Here is a 22351-nt window from a genome sequence, read left to right as displayed (position 1 = left end):
CATCTGGTCTCCAATATCCTCATCAATGATACGTTTCCAAAGATCAGAAATGTATTACTTCCTGAGGCAACACATTTCATGGCTCTCTAAATCTAAGGAAAACATATTAAAATTTCATATGAATATCTTTACTTGCATGATGTAGAACAATGTTGCTCAATACAACTTTTCTGTGATGGCATATTTTCTAACCTATACTGTTACAATGACAACCCTCTAGCAATATGTTGTTTAATTCTAATTAATTTCAATTTAAATAACTAGATTTGGCTAATGGCTACCATATTAGACACACACGCCTACAGGCTCATCCAATTTAACTGAATCAAAAAAGCTAAAGTCAAGCTTCCTTAAAATCTGCTTTGCCTCTTCTTGTATTTCCCACCTCAAAGAAGTTACAATGATCATCCCATCCAGTTGTCCATTCCAGAAATCTTGGAATCATCCTGGAGTTATTCTCTGCTTGAAGTCATATGAGACTTCATGACAAATGAACTTCATGGAGACTATCTTCCACATGGCTCTTTATTCCTGCATGGTTTCTGTATTTCACTGATCCTGTCTTTTCGCTCTTTATTTCTCTCTGCATTCTGCAACAGTCTGTTATGTCTCTCCTTCACTTATCTAACTAGCCTACATCCCCTGCTTCTGTATAACTATAACAGTAAGTCCTCTAAAAGGTATGTCTGGCACTTCCCCTCTACTGCTTGAAATTCTGCCCTCCAGTGCTTTCTAGATATGATCTAGATTTTGTTTGCGGTATATTATGATCTGGTCCTTTCCTCCATTCCAGTGCACTTGTTGTTACTTAGATTTACTTCCTACATTTGTACAGGCTATCCCTTTATATCACAGGCTACCTTCTATGTTTTTATAAAGAAGGCAGTACCCACAGACAACAGGAACAGATGCTACAGACCTAGATAATCTGGGTTTAAATGTTGGATCTACCACTCAGCTTCCCTCAACTTATAGTTAGTTACCTATAAAAGTGGAATAAGAAGAGCACCTACCTCTTAGAGTTGACAAGATAATACTTATGAAGCATAAACCGTGTGTTTGAGACTAAGTAAACATTCCACAAATGTTTGCTATTGTTACTAATATTTCTTACATGTTCACCTAAAAATCCCTACTTATATTTTAAGATTCAGGCACCAAATATCAAGAATATCATTTGTACTGGCCTTCCACCTCCATACCATTCTTCCTCCTAAATTATAAGTTCATGATTAAATTGCATGCCATTTTCATAGCTATTAATATAGAGACAGGAATTACTATATTCTTATATTCAACTCCCCTATGAAAATTATAAACACCTTGAAAAAGAACTATGGTTCTTTCAGGCATGACTCACTTGTCTCAGCATCTAATTTACTATACATATTCAATAAATAAGAGCTTCCCATATGAAGTTTGGGAAAATAAAAGTACAATTTTTCAAGAATGAATATAGGTATCCCTAGATGTAAAGGATGCTAAGAGATTGACATTACTAGGATTGGTAGAGGTTATCGACTCAATTAGCTTCCACATAAATGGTTGAAATGAGTAACCTACCAGCACTACATAGATTAGAGTGGACAATCTGTAACTCAGGCATTATACCAGAACCCTGTATCCAAACAGCTGTGATCCAGCCAGCTTTAGGTTACACTCAACACAGCTGTTTTTATCCCATGATGTTAATTAGATTCTGAACCAAGTCTTCATCAGAATCCTAACTGGGTAAAAAAAGTGCCAACTAGGAATTTTCTCGGGTTTCTTACACCCAAGAAGTCAACATTGGGGCAAATATGAGAGGCTACTCTCATCAAAATCAGAATAGAAATATAATGGCCTCACTTTTGTTGAAGCTATTATCTTGGCTACCCGTTCAAAGTGACCCTAAACCCAACCCTCACCAATTTTTCAACATTTTCTTTTGGGCATGATCACTACTGCATGAGTTAAGAAGATGACATTGAAACTTATGAAGGTTAATTCTATGTGTCAACTCGGCTAAGGTATAGTTCTCAGTTAATTCATCAAACACTAATCCAGGTGTTGCTGTGAAGATATTTTGTAGCTGTGATTAACATCTACAATCATTAATTTTAGGTAAAGAAGATGACTTTCAATGCTATGAGTGGGCATGATCCAAAATAAAACACCTCAAAAACAACAACAAAAAGGTAATTTCCCAGAAGTAATTCTGCATAAGGACTGAAATAGCAGTACTTTCCCTCAGACTGCCAGCCTGCCCTATAGATTTGGACTTGTCAACCTCAAAAATTACATAAGCCATTTTCTTCAAATTCTCTCTTTCTCTCATTCTCTCTTTCTCTCCCTCTGTATATGTTTACATCGATATCCTATTATGTGATTATATAGCTATCTAGCAAGATGATGATAGATAATAAATAAGGAAGGAAGGGAGGGAGTGAGGGAGGGATATGTACGTATATATGTCTATACGTACCTTACTGTTTCTGCTTCTTTGGTTAAATTTGTTCATGAATCAGAGAATGTACCAAGGGGCTAAAATTTTAATGTATGGTTAGCTTCTAATCTATCCAAAAGGATTTATAAACCTTTCAAGGCTCATTTTTAGAAAACTTGGTTTTGCATACAGACAACTTTTTATTCAGTCTTTCCAATGGCTCAGAATCACTTGACAGAAACAGGTGCAACTATTTGAGGCCATAAGAACTTGATAGACCCAGCATGTGTGCATGATCCTTTTTAGAGCAGTTTTGGCTCTAAATTCTTAACTCTACATCCTTTCTCATCTTATTCAACCTCCTTAAACCCTTTCATGAAATATCCTGTTTCCAACTTAGTCTTAAATCCTGAGGACATATAGAATCCTCAACTCTTGCAAAAATGTATTTGATCCTTTATACTTCTCTAAATGGATAATTTCACTACTCTTTATAGCATATTACCACAAGCAGCATATTTTTTATGTCCTTTTACACTAAATGTAATAGTATAAATGAGATACCTAAATAAGAAATCAAAATGTTTCTACTCTGTCCTTCATGTGTCCACAATTCAGATGGCTTATTCTTTCTGGGTAGCAATATACCATTTTATTATAAATACAGAATGCTTTTAGAAAAGAAAAGTTGTTATAAGGTAATCTCAATAACTTCTTATTACCTCCCAGTTTTACATTTAGGTTTATGCTTGATGGCTTTTTGTGTAATGATTTATTATATTTCACTTATTTTTATATCCTTAAAGCAATTTTATAAAGATTGAAATCAAAATGATTTAAGGAAAATCTGAATGAAAGTCTTTCTATTTGAGGGAAAATACTACCATGCAGAGATAAAAAGGAAAAACTCACATACATGATAGCTTTCCCTCAACTATGTTTATAGAAGACAAGTAATTTTCTGAAACATGCCTATCTTTTTACTGTACCTTGTTTATAACTATAGCATATAAAACACTTAGATTTACTCCTTCTCTGTCCCTGTACTTTCACTGGTGGTAATTCTTAGATGCTTTTCTGTACCTGCACTTACATGTTCCTTCCCAATTTGTGGACAAATATGGCTAAATAACTCATTGCTCTTTTTTAGAGAGAGAGAGAGAGAGGAATCAGAACCAAAAGAACACTTCGTGTGTCAATAATTAAGTTATTATCTCACATTTAAATGTATATAAGCCTCTACACACTGTGCTCTGATTTAAAACCGTGATATCAAGAAGAATGATGGATTTAGGGACTGGGGCATCAAAGATAAAATTCTCAAATGCTTGGCAATAGCCTTGACTCTGAACATAGCATTGAGCATTTTTGCAACAGGATACTAAAAATCTAAATAATGCAACAGATTAATGAATAATCAAGCCATCACTTTTTACTAATTGTGCTGACGTGCCTACCTAAATAACTGCCTAGGAGAAATAAGTTTTTGCTGAGCCTGACCATTAAACATGTGTGTGTGCGTGCGTACACACATGTATGTATGTGTGTTTAGGTATGTATAGATGTATAATACATGTGTCTTAGATACTACAGTCTTGACAGAAATAAAGTAGCAATCCCAAGTCTTAAAATTTCAAAATTTCAGTTTTTGTTGCATAAAAAGAAAAAAATAGGACTTAATGGGTATGCCAAGATAGAATACTCTCATCTCTTTCAGATCTTCCCTCTTACGATTAAAAAGCAAATCACACAACAGCCATAGGAAGTCTATGAAAGATAGGGAACAGAAGGCATAATGTCTATAAACCTCAGGACTTGAGGGAAAACATGGTGGTGAGTTCTTGGGGTTTCCATATTCAAGACAAGGCACTGAAGAAGCCTTTAACTCAAAACTGCCAAATGACACAGACAATAAAATCTTCAAGGAAAGCATTCTCATATGGAAGAAGATATGAATAAATAAATGAAGAGGCATTCTGTTATCATTAATTGGAAGACTTAATACCATAAACATATCAATTCTCAAAAGTGATTCCTAAACTTAATGAGATTCCTACCCAAATCCCAGAATGTTTTAGTAGATATAAACAAGCCTTCCTTTTTTTACATTTATTCTTTATTTTGAGAGAGAGAGGGAGAGAGGCAGAGAGAAAGAGAGAGACAAAGGACCCCAAGCAGACTCTGAGCTCTCAACACACAGCACAATGCAGGGGCTCAAGTTCACAAGCCATGAGATCATGACCTGAGCTGAAATCAGGAGTATGACAATTAACCAACTGAGACAACCAGGTGCTCCAAGGCAAGCTTTCTTTAAAGTTATATGGAATGGCAGTGACTCTAGGATATTTAAAACAATCTTAAGAACAATAAAGCAGGGGAAATTATTCTACCCAATATTAAAATCTACTAGATAGTCACATAGGAACACATACAACTCAATTATGGACAAACAAAAAACCATGCACAACAATTAAAAAATGGGCAAAGGACTTGAACAGACATTTTGTAAAGAAGATATTCAAATGGCCAACATCATGAAAGATGCATGCAAAGGTACATGAAAAGATGCTCAGCATCACTAATCATTAGGGAAATGCAAATCAAAACCACAATATCATCACACCTGTTAGGATGGCTATTATCAAGAGACAAGTATTAGAAAAGATGTGGATAAACAAGATGTCTTATGCACTGTTGGTGGAAATTTAAACTTGTTCTTCCACTGTAGAAAACAGTGCGGAGGTTCCCCAAAAAGTTAAAAATAGAATTAGCATATGATCTAGCAATCTGTTTTCTGGGTAGATGTTCCAAGAAAATGAAATTGCTCTCTCAGAAAAGGTATCTGTACCCTCATGTTCATTACAGCTTGGTTTGTGCATCAGTGGATGAATGGATAAAGGAAATAGTAAAAATTACATTTTACAGGGGCGCCTGGGTGGCTTAGTCGGTTAAGCATCCGACTTTCGCTTAAGTCATGATCTCGCGGTTCGTGGGTTCGAGCCCCACGTCGGGCTATGTGCTGACTGCCAGCTCAGAGCCTAGAGCCTGTTTCAGAGTCTGTGACTCCCTCTCTCTCTGGCCCTCCCCTGCTCACGCTGTCTCTTTCTCCTAGAAATAAATAAAACTTTTTAAAAAAATTACATTTTACATGTAATATATATGTAAGAAATGTTATAATGCCATAAAAAAGGAAGGAAATCATGACTTTTGCAAACTGTGTATGAGCTTTTGGGCATAAACCTAAGTAATATAATCAGATAAAGATGTATACTGTATAATCTCACTTATATTTTGAATCTATAAAGCTGGAGTCATGGAAATAGAGAATAAAATGGTGGTTGTCAGGGGTTGGGAGGTAAGAGAAATGGTGAAATGTTAGTCAAAGGATACAAACTTTCACCCATAAGATAAATAAGTTCTAGGGATATAATGTACAGCATGGTGACTATAATTAACAATATGGTGTTATATACTAAGGTGTTAAGACAGTAGACCTTAAATGTTATCACCACACATACACACACAAATGATTATTATGAGGGGATGAAGGTGTAACTAACCTTATGGTGGTAATCATTTCATAGTATATTCATGTATCAGCTTGTCATTTTCACACTTTAAGCTTACATATGATATATGCCAGTAATATCTCAACAAAGTCGGGGGTAGTGGAAGAAAAGTAAAGACTCTGGGCTCTGGCCCAGAGCAGACAAAGGAAGTAGAAGTTAGGTGAGAAATACAGGCTCATGTTAAGTTAAGAACAAGGTGGAAGGAGCACAGAACATTTGAAGGCATTTAATATTATTTTGAGTTCTGGGATCTACAGCCAGAGTCCCCTAAAAGCACTTATGGCATCAGGTGCTCTGTTGGCTGGATGCTACTACAAAGGTGTATTTCTAAATTCTTATTGGAGAGTTAAATCTGGAAGACCAAGAATTGAATAAAGTGATGTGAAAGACTTTAGTGTCAGAGCTGGAGACGATTTCTAAAATAGTCTATTTCTTTTCAAGACGCTTGGCTGCTGGGCAAATTTTTTAAGATGGTAGACCTCAGCTGGATGCCCCCAATGCTTTTTCTTTAAAAGTATTTCTTTAAAAATTGGCCAATAAGCCATTACATAAAAGTTTTTATTTTTCAATTAATAACTACCTTTTGCATGTATATGGGTATATATGTACTGCTTTCATTCTTTCTTCTAGATTATAATTATAAGGAAAATAGAGGTATGATTTACCTGTCTCTAAACCTTTCTTCCTACCCCTAGTTCTACCTAATTCAGTGCCTTGAACATGGTAGGAACTCAGTAAATAGTGTGAAATTGAACGAAATTTCCTTAAATTGTGTGAAAAGTCATACTACCCTCAGGACATATTTAATCTCTCCAACAGTGTGATTTTCTCCTTGCCACCATCGGCACAACAGGACCTAACTGGTTTGCCCATACTTCCTGCCTGGGTTACTAGAGGTGAACTTTTGCTGACCTTAAAATATTTGTCAGAATCTCTTAAGATGAGATCCTTTCATGTTTCACAAGATTAATGAAAATAAATAAACTTGGGTTTATTAAAATTTGATGATTGGGCCTGGAAATACTTGTGTAGTAACATGGTCAGTGTATGTACTATAAACCTCAAACACCTCATCCATTAAGAATATTCTACTCTAAAAATAAATAAATATGAGGATGCAAAAAAATCTGTTTGGAGAATAGATATACTAAGTGTTCTTGCCATAATAAAATAAAATAAAAATTAATATTTTAACAGTAGAAAAAAAGCAATCCAATTAGAAGGTAAGGGAAAAAAAACATGTGGACAGACATTTCACCAAAGAGGATATGAATGCAGATGATGCAGACGCACATGAGAAGATGCTCACCATGATTAACCATCAGAGAAATGCAAATTGAAACCACAGTGAGATCTCATTATACACTTACCTGAATAGCTAAAACTAAAACAATAACAACAAAAACAAAGTGACAACACCAAATGCTGAATGGTTTGTGGAGAAACTGGGTCATTTGTAGATCACTAATAGAAATGTAAAATGATCCAGTCATTCTGAAAAAGAGTTTGACAACTTTTTATAAAACTAAGCATACATACCTAGTAGTGCAATTGATGAGCCTTAGGGTAGTTCTAATTTTACTTTTTTGAGAAACCTCCATACTGTTTTCCAGAGTGGCTGCACCAGTTTGCATTCCCACCAGCAGTGCAAAAGAGATCCTCTTTCTCTGCATCTTCACCATCATCTGTTGTTGCCTGAGTTGTTAATGTTAGTCATTCTGAAGGGTGGGAGGTGGTATCTCATTGTGGTTTTGATTTGTATTTCCCTGACGATGAGTGATGGTGAGCATTTTTTCAAGTGTCTGTTAGCCATCTGGATGTCTTCTTTGGAAAACTGTCTATTCATGTCTTCTGCCCATTTCTTCACTGGATTATTTGTTTTTTGGGTATTGAGTTTGATAAGTTCTTTATACATTTTGGATACTAACCTTTTATATGATATGTCATTTGCAAATATCTTCTCCCATTCCACTGATTGCCTTTTAGTTTTGCTGATTGTTTCCTTCTCTGTGCAGAAGCTTTTTATCTTGATGAGGTCCTAAAATAAGGTTCCCTTTTGCTTCTGTTTACATTGCCTCTGGAGGCAGAAGTTGCTGTTGCCAAGGTCAAAGAGGTTATTGCCTGTTTACTCCTCTAGGATTTTAATGGCTTCTTGTCTTGTTTAGGTCTTTCATCCATTTTGAGTTTATTTTTGTGTATGGTGTAAGAAAGTGGTCCAGGTTCATTCTTCTGCATGTCTCTGTCCAGTTTTCTCAACACAATTTGCTGAAGAGACTGTCTTTTTTCCATTGGACCTTCTTTCCTCCTTTGTCAAAGATTAGTTGGCCATATGTCTGTGGGTACATTTCTGGATTCTCTATTCTGTTCCATTGGTCTTTGTATCTGTTTTTGTGCAAGCACCATACTATCTTGATTATAGCTTTGTAATACAGCTTGAATTGTGATGCCTACAGCTTTGGTTTTCTTTTTTAGGATTTCTTAGGCTATTTGGGTTTTGTTCTGGTTCCAAACAAATTTGGGGACTGTTTGTTTTAGCTCTGTGAAGAATACTGGTGTTATTTTGTTAGGGATTGCACTGAATATGTAGATTGCTTTGGGTAGTATAGACATTTTAACAAATGTTTGTTCTTCCACACATGAGCATGGAATATTTTTCCACTTTTTGTGTCTTCTTCAATTTGTTTCATAAGCTTTCTATAGTTTTCAGTGTATAGATTTTTCACTTCTTTTGTTAGATTTATTCCTAGGTATTTTATGGAGTGCTGTTTCAAAGGGCATAAGCACCCCAATGTTAATAGCAGTCCTATTGACAATAGATAAAGTATGGGAAGAGCTCAAATATCCATCGATGGATGAATGGATAAAGAAGATATGGTACATACATACAATGGAATATTACTGATCAAAAAGAATGAAATCTTGCCATTTACAACAATTTGGATGGAACTAGAGTGTATTATGCTAAGTGAAATAAGTCAGTTAGAGAAAGATACTTATCATATGACTTCACTCATATGTGGGATTTAAGATACAAAACAAATGAGCATAAAGGAAGGAAAGCAAAAAATATATAAAACCAGGAAGGGAGACAAACCATAAGAAACTCTTAAATACAGAGAACAAACTAACAGTTGCTGGAGGAGTTTGGGGTGGGAGGATGCACTAAATGGGTAAGGGGCATTAAGGAGGACACTTGTTAGGATGAGCACTGGGTGTTATATATAAGTGATACATCAATGAATTCTATTCTTGAAATCATTTTTACACTGTATGTTAACTAACTTGGATGTAAATTTTTAAAAAACTGAATGAATTGTAACTTGGGTTAAAAAATTAAAAACTAAACATTCAATTTCCCTACAGCCAATAACTGTACATTTTGACATTTTTTCAAGGAAAATAAGAGCTATGTTCACAAAAAAACATGTACAATAATATTCAAAGGAAGCTAAGTAAGGCTATTATAAAGCAACATGAGAGATTCTTGTTGGTGATAGAGCTGTTATATATCTAAACAGTATCAGTGTCAATATTCTGCTTGTTATATATTACTATAGTGTTACAAGATATTCCTTCAACACTGGATGTCTGTGATCTTTGTATTATTTCTTATAACTGCTGTATATCTACAATCATCTCAAAATTAAAAGTTTAATTGTAAAGAAGTACTTAAATAGTGGCTCTAGAACAATTTCTTAATTCTTTTAAGTTCACAGATGTACTTCCTGCAAATTACAATTAATGTTTAATAGTGCTGGTTGTAGTACTAAATAAATGGATCTACAGATTCACCTGGCTTTACCCGTGTCTCCTACCCTAAATATTACATTCAAATGAGTTTCAGAATGAACCTTTTCCTCATCCAATTAGTCACCAGATTCTACTAATGATTAAACATCTAATCAGTTCTTACAACATTCTGCATGTAGGACAAACCCAAATACTACTTCTGAAGCATTCCTCACTGTTAAGAGTTTTTTTCTGCTCCATTTTAATTGTTCCCTAATATTTTATTATTGCCTTTCTTTCCTTTCACCTCAAATCGTATTTATCAACAGAAATCTATCTGACCTCTCTAGACAGCCTATATATTTTGGTCTATAAAATGAGTATCAACATTAGTTAAACTTAGTTAAAAAACAGGGCCTTCTGGGTGGCTCAGTTAATTGAGCATCTCACTTCAGCTTAGGTAATGATCTCAAGGTGAGTTTGAGCCCTGCATCAGCTCCCTGCTGTCAGAGCAGAGCCGACTTCAGATCTTCCGTCTCCTTTGGTTGCCCCTCCACCAACTGCACTTTCTCAAAAATAAATAAACATTTAAGAAAAAAAAAAAAAGAAAAGTATTACTGACTGTCATAAAGGCTGTATGACTTAACACTTCTGTATCTGGAGGAAGCAAAGCCTCTGAGTAAGCACAATTGTACAATGCAATTGCCTCCCTGGTTTTCTGCAGAAAAGTAATTATGTCTAGAATTAATAGTATAGTATTAAATCTAGTTATTATATTTACAGTGCTGTTATGCACATAAAATAAATATATTGACCTAAATAATAATTGCCTCTTGCCTCTGCTATTGATAATTCTGGATATATAGTGTATGTTTCACAAGACCATATTGAAGACATCTTCAAGCATCTTGATTTAGTAAAAGAGGTGGGAGCAAAGACAACTAGATGTTAATTTACTGATGTAGAAAGTGTCAAGACTAGACTGACCTTTATTTAACCCGATCTCATTTTAACTGAGAAAAATTCAGCCAGCTTGAAATGGAAGAAAAATAAAAAGAAAATAAGATTTTCTTATTTCCCTTTTCCTATACTGGGGGAAGAGAGAAAGAAGTAAACAGAGCTGCCTGGTCATCAGAAAGGGCTGCGCTGCATTACGTTGATGTGGACACATGGGAAACTGAAATTTATAGCACTGAGGGCATACCTCCCTCCACTGAGATTGGTCAATTTGGCTGTGTTTGTATTATTGGCTTGCTGCTCATGTTCATCATATTTCTGCTCATTCAGCTCATTTTGAGGAAGCTCTGTATTACACTGAGAACAGGGTAGCATTACACATGGGCAGGCAGCCCATGGCATTAATTGGACAAACATCATTACATTTTGAAAATACATTTTTCTCAAATTTTTTCTTGCCTCCTTGCCCTTGCACCTTTGTCCCTGCCCCTTGAATAATTTTACTCATAAACACAGAAGTCAGCTGAGATCACAGAGGTAGGTTGGAAAACTGGCAATTTCAAATGTTCTCTTTGAGTGTTCTGCTTAGAGACTTACACAGGTATTATTCTTTCCCTGGAGGCACATTTCACCCAGGCTCCAAGAATAGCCTATGATTTCTAGGCGTACAAAAAGACACTGTATGCACTATATATAATGAGGGAGAAGTTTTGAAGTCAAAATTGTCAGAAATAAAATTTCTGGCCCATCACACATAAGCCACATAACCTCTCAAAATCCTCGATTTTCTTACCTCTAAAATCCAACATACCCCAGACAGTTGGGATAAAAGTAAGGTAGAATACAATGAATGTAAAGAGAAGTTATCACATTGGCTAGATCAGAGTATATGCTAAGTAGAATATTTTTAAAGAGAAACTCTGGGATAGAACAGACTTGCAGAAGAACGTGCCTACTATATTATTCCCATGGATACTCAGACTTGAAATGGGGACATCTGGATAGGCAAAAAAAAAAAAAGCTAAGGATCTTCAAGCTTTAGTTTATCAATATCTATTTCCTCCCTCAGTATGTCTAATACTAAAATTCATTTGGAACATTATCTTTCCTGACAGATATCTATTACCTCTTGGAGAAGCCTTGTACGTAACTAAGCAGTTTTGTAAAGGCTTTCTAATACCCAAGCAAGGCAGGAACCAGTACATTCCACTGATTGAGGCTAATTCTACCCTAGGGATCATAAAAACCAAATCTAATCTCTCTTCCCATTTGACAGCCCTTTGGGTATTAGAAAACACATACCATATCCTCTCTTGACTTCTCTCCTTTGAGGTTGTTTTACTCTATTTCCCAAAGTATGGGTTTTTGAAACTCAATGCTTTCTTTACTTCCCTGATCCAAATCCTCTTGTCAAATACACTCCATGTCTAGAGTCTTGGTTGTTTATATTCTTTTTGTTTACTAATAAGAAACCCATCTTTGGAATTTTTCTTTTCCCTATTTCTACTCATTACTTCCCTTGACAAGTGAAGATCAAAGTTAATTTGGGGGGTGCTGGATGACTCAGTCGGTTAAGTGTCAGATTGGGGCTCAGACCATGATCTCATGGTTCATGAGTTCGAGCCCCGCATCGGGGTCTGTGCTGACAGATAGCTCAGAGGCTGGAACCTGCTTGGGATTCAATATCTCCCTCTCTCTCTGAACCTCCCTTGCTCATGCTGTGTATGTGTGTCTCTCTCTCAGAAATAAAAACATTTAAAATTTTTTTTCAAAGTTAATTTTGGGGAGTGGTATTTGTATTTTTCTAGGCTTCTATAAAATGATTCCTACATTTTTTCATCTATTTCCCATTTTTTAGCCATGCAAGATGTTTAAAGACAAAGACCATTGCCAGCATGAGAATCTTAGATACTGAAATTGTGGCCAGGATGAGATAAAGAGCCTAAAAAGAACATTTGGTCCAAATTCCTATTGTCATAATCATGTTAAAGATTAGGCCCTTGAGGCACCAGGAAGCTAACTGGCTTCCATGCAATAGTATTAGCCTCCTCCCTACTGTTCAAAGGGCTCTTTGGATCAAAACAATTTTCCATTCACTTGGTACAGATATCTCAAGCCAGAGTCCACATATTTTTTTAATCTGAATATATTTTTGAGATAATATTTAAAATTCAGATTCTATACTAAAGTCATAGCTTTTCAGTTGCCTTTAAAATGTAGGGTTCTTTTAGTTCTAAGTCCATATTCCCACTTTCCATGGAGCCCACTTTCCATATTCCCACTTGTGCCATGCAGAAGGGATCATGCTCCATGTGACCTGACTAGCTTCTGTAAGTAAATGGGTTTACTACTTTTTGCAAAGTAGCACATAATTTTTCAAGCATTTTATATTTGCCTTTTTTTGAGGCCATAATTCTGTATAATATATGAGACTAGTATCATAATATATGTGTATTTTAGTTATATTGAGAGGAGATATCTAATGCATCAGGCAGGGGTGATGTGGTACAGTGATTTGGAGTACAAGTTCTGAATAATGTTACCTATAAACATTTCTTTCAGACTAGTCAGTAGAAGCAAGGATCTCTTTGGTCTCAAGCATAGGAATCCTTCCAGAGTGATACTAGCCATACTCACTGTGATTTACATAGCTCTCATCTCCAGTGTCTGGATTATCTCAAAATGAGAGCTACAAAGTGTGAGCCAACAAGCACTCTCTCATCATGAGGCACTCGATGAGTTATTGGAACATTTCAAAATGTTGTCCCCACCTAACTCACTTCCCCAGTCCCTTGTGAGAAATGTGAAGAGTGTCCTGTGTGCAAGGTGACCCGTAAATCATACAGTCAGATTGCATAGGAGTGAGACTAAATATATTTTTGTTACTATTACCATTGACTACTTAAAGAAATATTTTAAAAATTGGGTAATTCTGGGGCGCCTGGGTGGCTTAGTCGGTTGAGCGTCCGACTTTCACTTAGGTCATGATCTCGCGGTTCGTGAGTTCAAGCCCCGCATCGGGCTCTGTGCTGACTGCCAGCTCAGAGCCTGGAGCCTATTTCAGAGTCTGTCACTCCCTCTGTCTCTGACCCTCCCCTGCTCGCGCTGTCTCTCTCTCTCCTTGAAATTAAAAAAAAAAAAAAAAAATTGGGTAATTCAGGGGCACCTGGGTGGTTCAGTCAGTTAAGTATCCAACTTCAGCTCAGGTCATGATCTCACAGTTCGTGGATTCAAGCACCACATTAGGCTCTGTGCTGACAGTTCAGAACCTGGAGCCTGCTTCAGATTCTGTGCCTCCCCCCTTCTCTCTCTGCCTCTCTCATGCTCACACATTCTCTGTCTCTCAAAAAATAAATATTATTTTTTTTAAATTGGATAATTCAATATCATGCTTCATTTAGTAAATAACTGGCCATAGGACTTAAGCTGAGATCCTTTTCAAATGTTTCTAAGAGCTTTGCAAAACTGATTGGTCACCTAAATGCCTGGCTTTTCCTTTGTGAATATCAGTCAGAAATTTCTCCCATCAAAAGCCTAAGGTTTTCATCCATCCCCAAGGCATACAAGCTTTCCAAAGAGGATAGAGAAGTGGTCAATAATATCATGACAAGATTCTCAGCACCATTAGCTATTAGGGAAATGAAAGTGAAAACCACAGTCTCCCACTCTATACCCACTAGGATGGTGGCAATTGAAAACACAAATAACAAGTTTTGATAAGGATGTGAAGAAATTAGAACCCTCCTATACCATCTGTAAGAATGTACAATGGTTTAGCTGCTTTGGAAAAGTATAGAAGTTTTTCAAAAGTTTAAATATAGACTTACAATATGATCCAGAATTCCACTCCTATCTATCCAAGAGCAATGAAAACATATGTCCACACAAAAGTTTGTACTCAAATGTGTATAGAAGCATTGTTCATAATTGACAACAGTGAGAAGAACCCAAATTTTCATCATCTCATGAATAGAGAAATAAGATATTATGTATCCATACAATGGAAGATTACTCTGCAATAGAATCATTGCAATACCAATATAGGCTAAAACATGGATGAACCTTGAAAATGTTATCCTACTTTAGGGAAACTAGTCACAAAAGACCACATATTGTATGATTCCATTTGCATGCAATATCCATAGTAGCTAAATCTATAGAGAAAGAAAGTAGTTTAACATTTGTTAGGGCCAAAAGAAGGGAGATAGATAGAAGTGATGGTAAAGTGCCTGGGCTTCTTGTGCAGGGATAAAATTAGATTGTGTTTCAAAATTAAATTATAGTACTAGTTACAACTTGAACGTGCAAAAAACACAGAACTATACCCTTAAATGTGTGAAACTTACAGTTTGTGAATTATATCACAAAAGTTATTAAAATACATTAATAAAATAAAATGAGAGGTTACAGTCTCTTGGTCCAATACTTCATGCCTTCCTTAACAGGGAACCATCATAGTAGTAATAACTCTTGCAGATTTTTCTAGGGTTCCCTCCCACTGTGGGTAAGCTTGAGTACATAGGAAAGTAAGCTTGAGTACATTATCTGTTTCTATTCAAACAGAAGTACATTTTTTCTCTTCATTTATATACTGTGCCCTATTACTCTCATTTAATAATTCTTGAGAGTCTAACATGTTTTGAGATCCATACACATAAGGCATGAAAGATACAGCTAAAAAATATACAGGAAATGAAGAGAGTTTCCTAAATCAGGGGGCAATTCCCTGCCCTCAGGCTATGGCATACTGCATTCTTGACTTTTGTATTTAGGAGTCAGCTGTTTCACTTTCTTGTGCATAAAAGCTGTATAGGTCTATGTGCATGTGCTCCCTTTAATCTCTGAATTATTTGTGGACACAATAAACATTAGAGAAGTATGCACTCAATTTTTTAAATTAGTACTTAGTAAACAACTATAAACTACTGAAAATCCACAGTAAAAAGATCCAGATTATTTTTGGTTAGAAAAGACAGTCGACGGGCTGCCTGGGTGTCTCAGTTAAGTATCCGACTTCAGCTCAAGCCATAATCTCACGGTTTGTGAATTTGAGCCCTGCATCAGGCTCTGTGCTGACAGCTCAGAGCCTGGATCATGCTTCAGGTTCTGTCTCCATCTCTCTCTGCCCTTCCCCCATACATGCTCTGTCTCTCTCTCACTCTCAAAAGTAAACATTTAAATTTTTTTTAAAAAAAGAAAAGACAGCCGGCTTCATATATAAGAATGCATATATATAGGTGCTTTTCCTAATCCAATACTGCTATTTTTTCTGATAACCTCTCATTAGAGAATAACTTTTACCATTTAAATAGATAATCTTATCTTAGGCCATAGTATCTTTGAGAATACATTTTACAGACTATGCAAGGTCATATAAATACAAGATATTATTATGTGTAATAACACAAACCTCTCTGAAGCTTACAATTTAGGCTTTAACAGTCTTTAGGCTACTGATATAAGTTTTTTTTTTCCCCTCAGATAGTTGAGATACAGATTCCACTGAAAACTGGAAAGTCTAAAGTAGAGAGGTTACCATTCATTAGCTTAAAGAATGCAGGAGGAGAGAGGCTCTTGATGGTGATGAAGTGGAAGAGTTCAGTGAATATTTTTTTATTTGTTGATCTATCGATTTGGAGATATCTGAAATCATCTGGGTGGAGATTTTTCCATCAAAAGGCTTATATAAAGACCAGGAATTTTAGAGATAAATCTGGACTGAAGAAACAGTTTGGAACAATCTGTATGTAAGTGGCAGTAGAAACCACAGTATAAATCCAATCACCTGGGAAGGACCTGGGGCACTGTGAAGCCGGAAGTTCCAACTCCTGTGAGATCATCTCAATAGAGGAAAATTAGGTAAAGAAGATTAATAAATTTTCCATTCCATAATCTAGACCATCATTGTGCCATTTGTGAACTATTAGAGGCTTCATATAACCTGAAACTCCAACTTTGGTTCTTTCATTTTAATTCATGATTAGAACACGTGAGTTGGAATTATCTTACAAAGTTGTCCCTCCTATTGACAATAACTCCCCTTTACCCACAGGGTAAAAATTCAACAGCCTAATTCCAAAAATCAAAGTCTTCTTCATCTGCTATAACCATGCTGGTCTCTCATATCTCTTTCTTCAACCCAGGATGAATCCTCTGAAAAAGTCAGACTGATTCCTCCCCATTCATCATTCAAGATTATGTATCAATAGACATATTTTCCAGGCTTATAAGTTCTTATTCTATTTTTCCTACACATCTAAGTTGTACTGATTTAAAAGATCCTACTTAAATGCCATGGCCTTTGAGAACATATCCCTTAGAATCACAGGCTGTAATTATCTCTATACACCAACTTTCCACATTTCACTTGATTCTGAATATGTTGTTAGATATTTTTCTGAATTTAAATTATTATTAGAACAGCTGGAAGGTAAGATGTCTACTTTATCTGTGTTTGATCAGTTGTTTAGCTAATTAAACAAATTTAACTAGAACAATGACCTCTTTGAACACAATATACATTTCATGAGTAATTAAAACAATAAGCATTTATTAATGACCCAGCTGTGAAATACCAGAGGTAGAGACTCAGCTTTAGGCATAGGGAAACCTGAGTTTAAATACAACAATTGTTTGATAGATAAAATAGTTCTGAGCTTCAGCAGCATATTACCCATAAAATGCAAATAAGACCACTTGTCCCCAGCTTCAGAAGAAATTGAGCAAGGAACTAATTAACACCACTGTACTACACCTTCTTGGATGACATCGGGTTTGAGCCTGGAAACCTCAGGGCCTATTACAGAGTGTATTCTCTTGAGCCATTCCACACTGTTCCTGAGGGCTTTGAGAAGACTCTAATCTTTCCAAACACTAATTAAAATAAAAAGCTGCCTGGAGACCCTGCAGAAGAACTCTGTCAGGAAGCCAATTAGCTTAGGTCCACCCCTGACTCTGCCTGCTCAGTAGTTACTTTAAGGCTACTTTCCTATTCCCTTTTTATTTTTATAACCTGTAATTAGTTACTGTGGCCTATAATTTCCATGACCACAGGCAGCATTTAACTGCAGCATCAGGGCACCTGGAATAAAGATCAGTTCTAGGGAGATTATATGTTCAGTGATTAGAGCACCTCAGGACAGAACATCCCAATTGTCTGAAGCATGTGGTTGATTTAAGGATAAAAAAAATAAAGACTCTTTTCTGGTATATTATACTGGATACCCTCTATCATGGCCATATGATCCATGCTGAGAACAGCATGGGCTTCTGAAAAAAGTATTGTCTCATTGTCACATCAGGTTCCTAGGTTGTAACCAGATGCCAGTCTTGGTTCTGAAAGGAATACAACCCTCTTCCCTGCACCAAACAACAGATTAGGCAGCTCAGACTCTCATGTCAAATCATGACAGAATTGTACTGTGGTAAAATAATGAAGGTTGGTTTTAATTTGACGTTTCGGTCTCAATGCACGCGCACACACACACACACACACACACACACACACACCAATGTTCTTTCATAATCTTCCACCTGCTTTTAACCCTTCTATATATTTGAAAAATGTTAATAACTAAGTTACTTCTCCTGGGAATACACTTTCTGCTATTCTCTCTTTCACTTATTACGGAATCCCTATATTTACTTAGCACTCAGGCAGGAATTTTGAAAGATATTTAGCTCAAACTACAAAAGGCTGCTGCCCTCATGGACTATTCAGGTTACTAGGAGGAAGGCAAAGTCAATATGAGTGGCTCACTTCTACATAAGGAACAGGCTGTTCATGTGCATTATTTTAATATCTACCATAAAGTCAGTTTATGATTCCCAGTTTGAAAATACGGTAAAGGGGATATGGAGAGATTAAATACATTTTAAAGTTCACAAATATAGCAGTGTTCAAACTCCTGTTCGAACTCAGGACTGTCTCCAAAATTCCTGTTCATTTGCTACAACATTGTTTATAATAATGGTAATTTCATATAAAACAGTACATAGCTTAGACAAGAGAGAAACTATCAGAGTGGAAATTATCCAGATGTTGTCTTTGTTTGAAACTATATTCACAGCCTGGTATGAAATGTAAAATAAAATTGAAAATGAATAGTTATTTGCTGAGAAAATATTACAGAGGAAGCAATGTTTTATGGCTAAGACAGACATCAACTGAAACCAAGCATTACAAGCAAGCTTGGTCTAAAGATTTCCTCCCAGAGTTTTCTCAAACACATAGAATTTCTATTGATTAGGGAAGCTTTTGTATTTATAGGCATTGTGTATAATAACAAAAGAAAAACATAAAACTACATTTATAAAACACAGAAATAATAATGGCAAGTTGGACACAGGTAGGAAGAACTTTCTTACCCATAGCTCTGTACAGAATGTCACCTCAAAGGGTTTTAAGAAGGGAAAAGATGTAGAATGTAAGTGGGGGGCATTTTACATACACTTAAGAGGACAGTTAGAGCAAGAATCATTCAAGAATGTATGTCTCTCTTGGGGTGCCTGGGTGGCTCAGTTGGTTAAATGTCAGACTTTGGCTCAGGTCGTGATCTCACTGCTCATGGGTTGGAGCCCTGAGTTGGGCCTGGAGCCTGATTTAGATTCTGTCTCTGCCCTTCTCCTGCTCACGCTCTGTCTGTCTGTTTTTCTGTCTCTCTCTCTCTCTCTCTCTCTCTCTCATACAAATAAACATTTAAGAAAGGAATGTATGTCTCTCTTTGTTTACTAAGAATATGGACCCTCTGACTATTAAACATGATCCCTCTTTAAATTTTATTCCATTTTATTTCCTTGAATTGACATATTATTCAAAGGTTCTAAACTCTCCTTCTCCAGAAATTAGAACTCCTATTATCCGTATTACCTGTTTCCAGTCGACATCACAACTCAGTTTTGCAGTTAAGGGATATGGACTCAAAAATAAATGTAAACCAATTTTATAAAGCCCTGCAATGTCACAAATCATGAGGTGCTTGTTCATAATCTGTAACTCCATGCATTTTTAATTTCTTTCCTTCTTCAAAACCTTGAATCTTTTTGATGATTCCACAACATCTTGGCACACACTGTTTCCTTTCTATGGTGTGCTTTATTCGCATTATTTTTAAAGCTAATTTAGATCCTCACCCCTAGAAAGTTTCTGTGATTCCTTGAATCCAGGCTGACGTAGACACCTCTCCTCTGTGCTTCTATGTCATCCCCTGTGTGTATGTGCCTATTTATGCATGCTCATATCTCTTTTTTGATCAGATTCCTTCTTGGATGAAATGCTCTCATCCAGGGGCCCTCTGGCTTACAATCTTTGCAGAAAAATAATTTCATGTTTTGTTGTTTCAAATAAGATATTCTTGAAATGTTTCATTGGTCTATTTGAGGGATGAGGCAGTACCAGAAAGATAAATAATCTTTACTGAACTATAAATTACTGTATTTTATAAATCTCACTGGTTTATATAATTCATTATGTACTTCAATTCTCTTTTCTCAGTTTTCTTTATATGCTAGACATCACTTAAGGTTCACTAGAGCCATCGGTGTCATGGTCTCAATTTCACAGATGAGGAAACAGTTTCAGAAAAATTGTATAACCCACCCAGAATCACCTCACTGGTTGACAATGATCACAAGATTCAAGCCTGAGCTTGTGGGAGTCCAGAGTCCTTGCTCCATTCACTATAGTATGGCACTTGCTCACCTGGTCTTCTATTTCATTTATAGTTCCAGTTATACCTAGGTACTTTTGATACTTTCCATTTGGTATGCAGGCCTTATGATCTTTTCTGCAACTTTTTAGTTATAAGACATTTTCTCTCTAGGAAAATGGTACTGAAATGACTAGAATTCTATCAATAGAGTCTTTTTCCCAAAATGCTCACTGTCTCTCAAATGAAACAGCAGAATAATTATAGGAATTAAGGGGAGCAGTTTGCACCTTTCTGAAGAGGATACACGTGAGAAACAGTGGAAGCAGTTAGCCATCACTGTTAATAATGATACTGTGTGAATTTGAAGGATTATTTTTGTAGTTTGTTGTCTCTTTGTATGAATTACACACCATCTGAATGTGCATTTCCTGGCAAATGGACTGAGAATGCATATAGCATGATTTGACCTTACTTATCAAAAACAGAAAATGGTGCTTTAAAGTTCTAATGAAAACAAATCAACTTGAAGTAGATTGTCAAGAGGCAATTTATGTGAGGGAGTGGAGACATAGCTGACAGAATAAGATCTTCCTCCTTCTCTCTGCTAATGTTTCAATTTCCATTGCTGGTATTTGGCCCTTAAGATAAATCATTAAAAAAGTGGCAAGAGAAATATAAAAGACATAACTAATTATCAAAAGTTGAGATTCATTAAATATTCACCTGCATTGAAGTTGTGTTCAATATTATCTTATAATAAAGATAATTATAATATAATAAACAAAAACCTCCCCCTACCTGCAGATCTCCTCCATACTGACACATCAGCACAATGTTATTGAATGACTCCATTACGAGGAATGAACATGGACCTCGCCAATGTCTTGCTTACTTGTTTTCCTGTTCTCAAGAAGGTATTCTTCTAAATGTAGTCATGAAAGATATTTGGGACTACAATTGTTCCTTGGTGTATATAAATTCAGTCTTACCTATGTGCTATTGAGCATGCCAGTCACTGTTTAGAAATATCCATTTACTCAATAGAGTCATTGTGGAGATTAAATAAGATAGTGCCTGTAAAACACCTCACCAAAATTTGGGTTAGTACTGAGGCTGGTATAAAAGAGTGATTTATGAGCTGGTGACTGTCCCTACTTGACTGTCCTCCATCTTTATCTCAATTTGTGCTATTCTCTCAGAGCAAAGTAGTTAACTATGCTTTGTAATCAAGAACAATTACTTCACTTCCCTAAACCTATTTTCTCATTTATAAAAGGACCTTGTTCATAATGCTGTTCTAAAGATTTAAAAAAAGATAATGCATAAAAAGAAGTTAGAACAGAGTCTAACACATAGTAAATGATCATTAAACACTGTGTACTGTTACAAAGGTTGAGAATTTGCAAAGGCTCTGAAAAGATTTTCTAAAAATATCAAGAATCAATGGTAGTCCAAGTGATTTAATGCCAGCATTGTTTCAGGTTCCAGATCCTTAGTGTCAGTCCTGATAACATATATTTACTATAATAAATTTATAAATCATACTTATCCCTAGGTATATTTTTTTTAAAGATGGGGGTTGGGGCCACCTGGCTGGCTCAATCTGTTAAGCATCTCACAGTTCATGAGTTCAAGCCCCACATCAAGCTCTGTGCTGACAGCCCAGAGCCTATAGACTGCTTCAGATTCTGTGTCTCCTTCTCTATCCCCCTTCCCAGCTCACTCTCTCTCTTTCTCAAAGATAGTGAAACATTAAAAAAATTTTTTTTACAAATAGTTTATTGTCAAATTAGTTTCCACATAACACCCAGTGCTCATCCCCACAAGTGTCCTCCATACCCAACCCTCCTCCCCCCCACATCCATCAGTCCTCAGTTTTGTCAGCATTCAAGAGTCTCTCATGGTTTGCCTCTCTCCCTTTCCCCCACCATTTCCCCCCTTCTTCTCCCCCTTGTTCCTCCGTTAAGTTCCTCCTAATCCTCCTATACGTGCAAACATATGGTATGTGTCCTTCTCTGCCT

At 36.1% G+C, this 22351-nt stretch overlaps 1 pseudogene; it reads left to right on the top strand.

Annotated features, from left to right (window-relative positions):
- The window catches only part of LOC120220596, a 110723-nt pseudogene that overhangs the window by 12198 nt on the left and 76174 nt on the right, over positions 1-22351 (top strand).

Source organism: Hyaena hyaena, unplaced genomic scaffold (genome assembly GCF_003009895.1).
Source record: "Hyaena hyaena isolate Hyena2069 unplaced genomic scaffold, ASM300989v1 scaffold_711, whole genome shotgun sequence".
Taxonomy (NCBI): domain Eukaryota; kingdom Metazoa; phylum Chordata; class Mammalia; order Carnivora; family Hyaenidae; genus Hyaena; species Hyaena hyaena.
Note: the sequence above shows the minus strand (reverse complement) of the source record. Positions and strands in the feature narration are given on the sequence as shown.